This window comes from Micropterus dolomieu, linkage group LG03 (assembly GCF_021292245.1).
Source record: "Micropterus dolomieu isolate WLL.071019.BEF.003 ecotype Adirondacks linkage group LG03, ASM2129224v1, whole genome shotgun sequence".
NCBI classification, from domain to species: Eukaryota; Metazoa; Chordata; class Actinopteri; order Centrarchiformes; family Centrarchidae; genus Micropterus; species Micropterus dolomieu.
Genome location: NC_060152.1, coordinates 1,927,110 through 1,938,937, shown reverse-complemented (window position 1 = coordinate 1,938,937; position 11,828 = coordinate 1,927,110).

The following is an 11,828-nucleotide window of genomic DNA, read 5'->3' as shown; positions in this document are numbered from 1 at the left end:
TTTTTCTGTCAAGATGGGGTGCTGAGTGTACATTACTGAGAAATAAAATGAACTTTTTTGATTTTTGGAAAATGGCTGCAATGAAACAAAGAGTGAAAAATTTAAAGGGGTCTGAATACTTTCTGTACCCATATAACTGAGTATCATCTGCATAACAATGAAAGCTTATGGAATATTTCCTGATAATATTGCCTAAAGGAAGCATATATAAAGTGAAGAGGATTGGTCCGAGGACAGATCCTTGAGGAACTCCATGACTAACTTTGGCATGCATGGAGGACTCATCGTTAACATGTACAAACTGAAATCGATCTGATAAATAGGACTTAAACCAGTTTAGAGCGGTTCCTTTAATGCCAATGAAATGTTCCAGTCTCTGCAATAGGATCTGATGGTCAATGGTATGGTAAATGCAGCACTAAGATCTAATAAAACCAGTACAGAGACAAGCCCTTTGTCTGATGCAATGAAGAGGTCGTTAGTAATTTTCACCAGTGCTGTCTCTGTGCTATGATGAGCTCTAAATCCTGACTGAAAATCCTCAAATAAACTATTGCTCTGTAGAAAGTCACACAGCTGTTTAGCAACTGCTTTCACCAGAACCTTTGAGAGAAATGGAAGGTCAGATATAGCTATACAGTAGGTATACAGTATGAAAGAGCAAATGCGACATATTGGTGGATATAATTCCCATGTTGATCGCTGCGATCTCTTTCTTAAAGCGGCTACACTCTCCCGTCTTTCCCTATGGTCGGACCCCTAACGCCCACCCCCTTACATATCTACACCAATCAAACACAAGTAAAATGAAATGAACATAAACAACAACCCATGAAACCCACTAATTCACGTGTTAGGGGAGAGTGGGGTGAGTTGAGCCAGTTTTTACTTGCGGTGTCTTTAAAGTGAGGACATGACAGTAATCTCCAAATAAAATATGAAATAAAAATATATAATTTAGGATGTGGTGCATCCCTGGGAATAATCATTTTGGATCTAAAATAAACTTTTTTCAATCCAGCAATTCAAGGCTAACGTCATTCTAACAGTATAGCCTCATGTTGTAACTTCCTAAAGCACTAACATATGTAATATTTTCTCAAACCTGTCTGTAATTGTTCAGACACAAGAATCAGGACTCTTTGAACATAAAAAAATTACTTTGAACGGCAAAAAAGGGTGAGGAAAATGGTTGACTCTTCAAAAATATGTGGTCCCATGACCAATTTTGTCTATGGTTGCAGAGAAACAAGGGGTGGCTCAACTTCCCCATAGGCTCAATTTACCCCGCTCTCCCCTACATGGTTTTAGGTATAGCGATGACCAATTTCAGTGCGACACACAATAAACAGGAACGTCTAACAATATTTGCCTGGACACATATTTGACAATGTTATTGCTTCCCTTCATTATTCAAGCTGGCATTGTGTTCATGAGGGGGGTTATTTTTTCCTAACCAATCGGCAACAAATTAGGTAAATGTTCTGTTAACATCTTTTTAAGCTGAATCAGAAGCTGTGGGAATGGGTGCTAGAAGCCGTTAATAATAATAACAATAAGAAGGAATGTGTCGAAATAGGAGTTGTTATTTCTGTTGAACTTTACATCTGCAAATTTCATTCACACTTGTCGCCATATTTCTGACTCCATCACAGGAAGCTCTGATTGGCTCAGTTATATTTCAAACCTTAAAATCAGCCGTCAATGAGCACGACGCCACACCTGTTTTAATCACTTAAAAAAGTTTGGGCAATGATTCACCGGTCTGGATCCACATAACTAAAAAAACAAGATCATGGACTTTGCACTATCATGTTGGCAATGTGGTCAGCTTCTATATTCAGCGTCCAAACAGTCAGTCAGCAGTGTGAAGTTTCAGAGGTGACGAGCTGCCATCTTCCTAGAAGGAACACAAACAGTTTGAGGGACAGAAATAGCCTCACATCACGTCCGCTGCATGGAAACGAGACGGGTCGATGGCGGCTGTCACTGTTTGCTCTGTGCAGTTTAACCTGAGTCAGATTAAGATCTTCGGTCCAGAGACAGAAGGGAATGTCAGTGGAAGCACAGCTGCAGCAGCTGTTGTACATGAATTCAACATCCAAGGCCACATAGGTATTGTCAGCAGTCCAGGCAGAGAAGTGCTGACCGAGGGTTTATTTGAGGATTTGTAGATTATAACATCAGAACAGGTGAATTTAGAAATAAAAGTTACATCTCAGACAGGTCCGTGACCAATTTAAAAAGTGTTGAGCCACCTCTGCAGACTTCTCTTTCTTAAATTAGCACCATGCTGTCCTACTTTCTTACACGTGTGTGCACTAAAGTAGCCTTTGGCTCCATCACCTGCCATAAATAATGAAATGTTGCTATCCGTCCATTGAGTCTGGGAAATGAAACGCTGTTCGTGGAAACGCAAAGATGGGATTCTGCTGAAGCATCATATTATCTTCAGCTGAATTTTGGAATTCATTTTTCACAGATTGAAGATCATGGATTTTGTCCTGAATCTTGTTAGAAAAGAATCACTTAATGACCAGTATGGACAGGCGGAGTTAGCAGCCTTGACTGCTTTAATGTGAAAAAACTGGACCTCTCTTTTAATATTTGTTGTCAACAATAAACAACAACCTAAAACTCCATTCGGGAGCTGCACCACAACTTCGGGGTCAGGACGAAAGTATCGGGACCTTTTCTCTGGTAACACGCAAGTTGGAGCACTTGTTATCAGTGCCATGGGGTGCTTCTCAAGTCTCTTATTTGTCGCCATCTCCGCCATCTTGCAGGCTGTCCCAAAGCTCTTATTTGCGCTCTGAGGAGCGAGGATCGAGGATCGAGGATCGAGGAGCGATCTCTGAGAAGCTATGAGCGAAGATACACCAGTCCATCCTTCGTGGAAGTCTTTTAATGACAGACACACCCCCTTAATGGGTAACCATTATATTGATTGGACGCTGCAGCTGATCGGACTGATCTGATACATCAGGACAGATAACATTAAACGCAAGTCTATCACTGCAAAGAGTTGGTTTGTTTTATGATTCACTTAAAATCTTACTAGTAGGTCTGAACAACAAAAGCCCCACACACAACTTTCTTCATTTAGGCCTATTAGAAAGATTTTCTTTTTCTTTTATTTCTCCCATCAACTTTTATTATGGAGACAGTTAAAGTTAGAGGGAGTCGGAGAGCCTGTCAGCAAGAAACATTTTTTACATCATTTATCTCATTTCTGTTCAGTCACATGTGAGGCTGCTCATTGCTGTGTTTAGTCAAATAAACAAAAATAGCCTAAATAGTAAACACTTAAGCCTAAGGAGTCGGACTTGTAACTAAACTGCACTGAAGTCTTTAATGAAGCAAGCAAAGGAAAATAAAGCCACTCATCCAGCTGATCTCACCCACTGCCTCTGATGGAAGCAGGCGGCGGCTCCGTGAGTATAATCAGCTGATGAAAGTATGAATGAAAGCTGCACTAAAAAAAAAAAAAACTTTTTGGTTTTATATGATGGCGTGCAGTGATCGATCGGCGAGGAGTGATGTGACTTGCAAATAAATGTATTCAGCAGTGTTAAAAGATATCTGAAGAGGAAATAAACGGAAAGCCTAAAACTGAGCGTCGACTTTGAAATGAGTTAGGCCACATCATTTAAATTTCCCAGAAACATTTAGCCTAATAAATCCCAAGACACCGTGATCATATTCTGGGTTATTTAATAATGAATTCACAATCAGAATCACTAAATATAAATGCAGATAATATTGCCCATTGTGCCTGTAGAAATGATCCTGTGCCTCTGAGCAGGACACAGGGTCTATAGTTGGCCTAACCTATAATTGTTGATTTTCAGGTGTTTGGTAACAGCTACAGAGAGAATCACGCTGCTCTGCACTGATAACTGAGACTTTATTAGTATCAGAAAAGTGCATGTATGCAGACACAAACTTCATCCAAAGTGTGTAGGCCTACAGCTGTTAGAGCCGACTAGCAGCTGATCCAGCTGTGATCAGCTGCCGGCGTCATCACAAACGGACATCGCTTCATATGAAGCTTCGGAGGAAAGGACGTCTCATGTCTCTAAAAACATAGAGTGCGTTCCGATCGCCCTGTAGTTCCCTGCTAAGTGGACTGCACAGGGTATTCGGCCATTTTAAGTGAGATTCCAAACCACAGGGAGCACAACATGTTCACTTCAAAGGGCACTGTGAACTGTGTAGGGAAGAAGGGAACAACGGTTCATCAGTTCGCAGGAAGTTGACAAGAAAGATTACCCATAAGCCTTTGCGCCTCATAGGAGCTAATGGTGCGTTCCAGTTTCAAAGGTCAAAATTTCAAAGGGAATGCCCCCTTAAGTCGGAATCCCAACTTCCCAAGTCGGGAGACTTTGTGATCCAAGATGGCTGTCGGGGTATCAACAGTTAGTGAAAGCTGTAGTTTATACTGTTTATTAGCACTTCTGTGTACTTGTGACTCATATAAATGTTCGTACACAAAGTGCTGTCCAACAGCTGTCTGTGGACGTGTTGTTACAGTGTTTACCAGGGAGTGCTGTTTATGTACACTGTGGCTCGGAACACAGCCATATTTCCTCGTTCCTTCTCTCCTGGCTTGGTTTCCTTGCGTCTCTCAATGCATCCCCTGGTGGGAGGGACTAAAAGGCTAGGAAAAGATGCAAGTGAGGGAGACGTGGATGCAAATAAGAGACTTGAGAAGCACCCATGGATGTGAACCTAATGCCGCATTCCAGACAGGTCGGAATTGGGAAATATCCCAGTTGAAACATCCAACCTCAAAGCGTTTCAGGTGTATGGTGGTGCATGATGCTAAATGTAAACAATAAACATGGCTGACCGTGACAAGTTTATGCACAGTTAAACTCTCAGCAGGGCACTTGGTGTTAATTGAAAGGACAGCCATTTTATTAAAAACAATAAAAACAAGTGATAAATATACGTTACTTGTTAACTGTGTATCCTTCTAGCTACATCAGTTGGGATCATCAGTTGAGAAGATGACTTCTAGCTAACGACATTGACAAAATATTTCTACATCAATTTAGATGCAGAACAATTTGTACTATTTGATTTTAGTATTTATTATTTTAATTTAATACTTTACTTTGCCTTTTAGTTTATGGTTTATTTACAATGGCTGTGTCCAAAATCACCCACTATTCACTATATAGTGGACTATATAGTGAGCTCGCCATTTTGTCGTGCTGTCTAAATGTATAGTCATAACTATTATACCCTATATAGTCCACTCAATGTATCCCAGAATGCATTTTGAAAAGTAGTGTACAACAGATGGTCACTAACCAAGCCGTATATACCATCATGCATTGCGCTGATAGAAAAAACTGATTGTCCTACGGAAATGACGTAATTAACGGCGCCGAAATAATGATCGTGGTAGTGTCCGAAAGTTTTTTTTTAATAATGCGAGTGAGCTCACTATATAGTCCTCAACGCCCTACATAGGGGGTAGGGAGTAATGAATGAGAGGGGATTTCGGACACAGCCACTGTGTGCTTCCATGGGGTCATTCGGCTGCTACACCTGAAGTCGGGGTACATATTTTTTCTCCAAGTTCACAAGTAGAAAATCCCACTTTAAGTTTCTTTTTCTAGTTGGAGATCGGAAATTTCCCAGTTCCGAGTTGCCAGGAACGCAGCATTATCTCATGGATGTATTATAGAACATGACACTGCTGCTAACTAGCTCAGTTAGCGGCGCTATTAGCGGACTCTGCCCTGACTGGGAGCACCAGGTGCAGTGTTGGTGTTTGTTATCACCACTAGGCTACAGGAGCTTTGGAGCACCAGGAGGAGGAGGTTTTCAGGCCCGAGATGAGGGACCCAGCAGGGGAGCGGGGCCGGAAATGACCACCAACCAGGAAACGGAACCAGGGTCAGCAGCCTCCCAGTGAACATGGACTGGGACCAAACACAACCTCTGAGATCAATGGAAACCAGTTTGACGATAGCAAATACAGAACTGATGTGATTTACACCATCTCCAACCAGGATTCTGACTCCGGGCGCGATGGCAGGTTCAGGCAAACGGGAGATGAGTGAGTTGGTAGCGAGTTAACATTATTTAACATGTTTATAAGTCCAGGAGTATTCATTCTTTTCGCGGGAAGTTATTTTTTCCCGTGTTTTAAACAACAAGGCTCGTGTGATGTCACACTGCGTTGAAATAAATTAACATGTTCACTCTCCTCGCTAGTTGTTCCAACACATTCAGAATCATTACCGCTCATTGGTAACAGGCGGCTTGCTGCGTGCCGCTTGTAAAATGTTTATTTTAAAGGCTCATTATTATGGTTTTGTAATTCATTTTGATGTAGCACAGCGTTAACATTGTTACTGAAAAAAATCTTTCTCAGACCTGGAACGCAAACCATTTTCTGGCTCCCCAAAAAATATAAATTTAAATAATGAAATGAACATTGTGAACGGCAACGACTGAAACTAACGAATACTTGTTGACTTGGAAAGATTTTAGTTGTGGACAGCCCTAGTGAACACTCTATATACTTAAACCTGCTTGGAGTGTGTGTTTATTCTTGAACTTGGCCGCAGCTTTAATATGTGACAGAGACTTGCAGCAGTTGAGTAGTGAGGGGGCGAGTCAGGGCCGAAAACCAATTGGCTCATGGAGTGACAGTTTATCAAATATCAGAGGGCAGCGGGTCCAGCTCTGTGTGTGTGTGTGTGTGTGTGTGTGTGTGTTAGCTTGATTCATTCTTGTTTTGTTGTTTTAACAGAGGTGAAACCCGCATAAATGTTCACTTTTTGACACCACAGTTAAAACACAGAAGTCATGTTTGCAGTCTGTTCGAGTAATGGTTTGTATATTAAGACAATACATATAATTCACAGATATAAAACAAAAAGTACACACAGTATACTTATAACCGTACATGGCTATTGCACAAACCATTGGCCAGCTGCACCGAGTTTAACCCACCTCAGTACAAATGAGTATTTGTAGCACTTTATTCTACATGAGGGACCTTTATATCTTCTGTCAGAGGGTAAACGTTTGAACTCACGGAGGAGCTGGACTGTAGAGCATCATTAGAGATGGGATTTCTGACTGGTATGGTAATGTATAAGCAGTGTAGGTCTGCTGTGTTAGGAATCACCCACTCTCCAGTGATCTATAGCAGTGTTTTTCTCCTCCTCCACCTCGCACTCTGGGCCACGTGCTCTATCTTCCAGACTCAACAACAACAACAACATTAAGCCTTTGGGCATCATTACCAAGAGAGAGAGAGAGAGAGAGAGAGAGGTGGGGAGGGAGGGAGGAGGAGGTGGAGATTCTCAGAAATAGTAACTGACTGCCACCAGTGCATCGTCGGCCAGCAAGCAAACAGAGACGAAGTCCAGACCTGCAGGTCACAGACACTGAACTGAAGTCAGCTGAATAAACTCTACAAGAGTCAGGCTTCTGCATAGTTTGATTTATTTGTCCACTATATCAATCAGATTAAACTCAATAAGTAGTCACAGTACAGTAAAAAGCTTAGTGCGGAGCCACTGTTAATGCATAGTATGTTTTATTATTATCATCACTTACATATAACTCAACAAAAAAAGAAAGTCCCTTTTTCAGGACACTGTATTTTAAAGATAATCCTGTAAAAATCCAAATAACTTTACAGGTCTTTATTGTGAAGGGTGTAAACAATGTTTTTCATGCTTGTTCATCAGTGAACCATAAACAATCAGTGAACATGCACCCGTGGAACAGCTGTTAAGACACTAACAGCGTAGAGATGGTACCCAATTAAGGTCACAGTTATAAAAACTGAGTCTGAAAAACACAAAAGAAAGCTGCCCAGCATCCCTGCTCACATGCGTGAACGTGTCTTAGGCACGCTGCAAGGAGTCATGAGGACTGCTGATGTTGCCAGGGCAATACATTGCAATGTCTGCACTGTGAGACGCCCAAGAAAGCACTACAGAGAGAGAGGAAGGACAGCTGATCGTCCTCGAAGTGGCAGACTACATGTCACAGGACCACAGGGCCACACCAGATACTGATTGTTACTTTTTACTTTGTTCAGGGACACATTTTTCCCTTTCGTAGTTGTTGAATCTTTTTATGTTCATACAAATAACACATGTTAAGTGTGCTGAAAATAAAAGCAGTTGTAAGTGAGAGGACGTTTCTTGATTTGTTGAGTATATATATAAATCAAAAACAAACTACCGCACACTGATCTGACTACTGCATTTATTGTGAGCAATGCGTTTACATATATCTTTGCAGTCTGTAGTTACCAAACACAGTCTAGCTAGCTACTGCTATTTAAAGTCCCCAGGGTTGCTTCCAAGTTAGGAAGTACCTTACAAATCATTCTCCAGTTAGAGGTGCCTGTACCACTTATGGACTTCAAGTCACTGGTTGCAGATGGAGGATCTATGTTTCTAGTAGTACACAGGTGTATACATAGGTGTCTTGGAAGATGTTTTAATGTATTGTATTGTGATGTGTGTATCAATGTACCTTCTAAATGCTGTTTTGCTGCCTTCCTTAGCCAGGTCTCCCTTGAAAAAGAGATTATAACCGGCTTCTTCCTAGTTAAATAAAGGTTACATACAATTTAATTAAATAAAAAATCTCCTGTTGTTTGAGGTACAAAAAACTAAATACAAAAAAACTAATCATCTCATTAACATCAGGTGAAATTGATTTACAAAATTTAATTTAAACATTACAAAAAAGGCGTAGGATTTAATTTTAATTTAAAAAACATAACCCTGCTCTTCATGGATGACTACTGTATGAAGTGGGTTCCAAATTTCCTCACAGTCAGTCATCTGTAAATATCAAAGAAGAAACATTACAAGACGAAAGAGTACCCACAGTACAATGACAGAATATCACAATAAGATATCTAATTTCTGAATAAATGAACAGTTTCAAGTCTGTTAACTTCCATTTAAAAAGGTAGACTGAATCGTCTAAGTGTCTGAAACATTTCTTCGAGTCGCCTTCAATAGCATGCTGCTGAACTTTTTCTTTTAAAAAGCCACCTCAAAAGTTCAACTATATTGTCATGTGTATTCAAAATACAATGAATGAACACTTTTGCTATGGCTCTCCCTGCCTAACATTATACACAGTGTTCAGAACACAACAACATTACATATTTACAAAAGGAGAAGTGCATGTGGGTGCGTCAGCTGTTAAGCAACCTGACTGTATGTGGAAAGAAACCAACACATCCTCGTACCTAAACGACAAAAAAAGGCCAATTGTCAAGTCTCCCAAAACAACATGTAACCCAAAACGTTTTTCGTACCAGTCCAGTCACAGCCACACGTAAGTCAAGTGACCTAAGTCACATGACGTTTAACACAACAAAACTAGTTGGCTTGGTTTGGAAAACATGACAGTTTGGGTTAAAGAACGTAAGTTACGTGACGTAAGTCATTCACAAAACTTTAATTAACTTAACTGATATGGCATACAAGCATCAACAAAGCATCAATACAGAACGAGATCTGCAACTGACAATACATACTAGTAAGAGCACTAATAAATACTAGTAAGAGCTAAAAGCATGTATGGCGTCAATGGGGTAAATACCTAGGGAAAGAAGAAAGTGCAATCAATACAAGAGAACTGTAAGGAGATTAAAGAAGAGCACAGGAAGTGCATGGGAGAGGTTAGGGGTTAGAGGTGTTATCAGAGGAAGTGTTCTCTGAAGAGTTTTCGTCCCTGCTCTGATGGCATGTGGTTGCTCATTCCACCATCGTGGTGTCACAGATGAGAGAAAGAAACTTGCTGAGTCAAGTGGTGTGGGATCTGATGCTCTGTTTTTTTGATGTAAGGAGAGAGAACAGAACAAGAGCGGGGTGGTCTTTGCTGTTATGAAGTGTGGTAATTCTGTGCCAGTCATTTTTCCTGCTGTCTTTGCTGTCCTTTGTAGCAGTCTGCAGTCCTATGCAGCCACAGTGATGCAGCCTTTCAGAACTCTCTCTATGGTACAGCGCTAAAGGTTCACAAGAACCTTGGTACTCACACCAAACCTCCTGAGACGCCTCAGAAAGCATAGTCTCTGCTGTGCCTTCTCGAGGATGCAGTTGAGAGAACATACAACAGTGTCTGAAACAACAATCAGCTATTTCGACAGATGACCCATTGGTGGAAATAGGAATTAGATTTCTCAGATCTTCCTGAATTCAACAATGATTCCCTTTGTCTTGCAAAATACAACATCAGCCTGGACTACCAGTACTGAATGCAACACAGAGAACGAAAAACGTGAGTGTTCATGAGCTGAGTGTCACTTTATTACAGAAGGAGATCAATTCTGATACGCAGCTAAAATGCTGGTGCAGATGGAGAACCGAGTAATGTTGATGTAGCCTAAAGTGCAATTTATACTTGGTTACAGCATAGGCTACGGGGCTACGCAGAAGCTACGCCATCGCCTGACAAAATGTAACTACACGTCGAGTTGACGCGGACTGTAAGCTCTGTGATTGGTCAGCTGGGTAGCCTCGCAATGCCTCCGAACCGACTGGAAGTACGCCGCGCTTTGAAGTAACATTTACTAGTGTATATTGGACCGTCACAACTCGAGCGAAATGACTCGTTTCACTAGCAGAATGTGATCCATTCGGTCGGTAACATTTGAAAAGGCTACACCAGCCGCACGTTTACAATTTTACCCCCATTTATGTTAGCGGAGCGCTAAATCTGTGTAAATGCAGAATGACGGACACACCGACGAACAAGTATAAATGCATGGCTACGAGCATAGCTACACACGTAGGCCCTACATAGGAGTATGAATGGGCCTTAAGACAGCAGCCTGAACCGCGTCGGTCCTGAGAGCCAATTTAGACGAGTGTGTTTTACCCAGTCTCACAGTCTGCGCCCTGTCAGGAAGTCAAAAAGCCAATCACATATAAAGTTGCCCAGACTAAAACCTCTGAGTTTTAACATCAGTTTGGAAGGAACAATTGTTATGAAGCAGAGCTTTAATCAATAAACAACATTCTGACATACTTTAGAAATTAGGCAGGCAGGTACATTTATTGTCACAATATAACCGGTTTTATAATGAAATTGAGCTGTGTAACTCCCTTCTGCTACATAGCAGACAATATACATTAATAAAGAATCAATTATGAAAAATGGGGATACAAATGAGCAGTTTTAAGCTGACAAGAACTTGGCGTGGGAATTTGGCCTTCTTAAGCTTCCGTAAGAAAATGAAACTATACGTTTCATTAAGTAAAAGGTTTCTGTCAGTGATTTAAGTAGGTTACTGCATTAATACTACAGCAATCAACGTAACATTTTATTTATTATTAGACTGCTTTCATTATGTAAGGCTGAAATGTAAATGCAGGAATATTCTGAACACACGAGGGCCACTAAACGGGACAGTGACAAGATAGTGGACCCTGTAGTATTAACTTATTTCTTGTAGAGTGGCCCTACTCTGGTGTTTAGTCAAATTACCACAGTAGGGGCCTAACAGCAACTCCACTGGAGCCCCCCCTAAGAAGTTAACCTCGCCATAGCCTTCAAATGCAAATTCAATTCAATTCAATTCAATTTTATTTATATAGCGCCAAATCACAACAACAGTTATCTCACAGCGCTTTTCATAAAAGAGCAGGTCTAGACCGTACTCTATGATGATATTTACAGAAGCCCAACAGTTCCCACCAAGAGCAAGCACTAGGCGACAGAGGCAAGGAAAAACTTCCTTTTAAGAGGCAGAAACCTCGAGCAGAACCATGGCTCAGGGTGGGCGGCCATCTGCCTCGACCGGTTGGGGTGAAGGAGAGAGA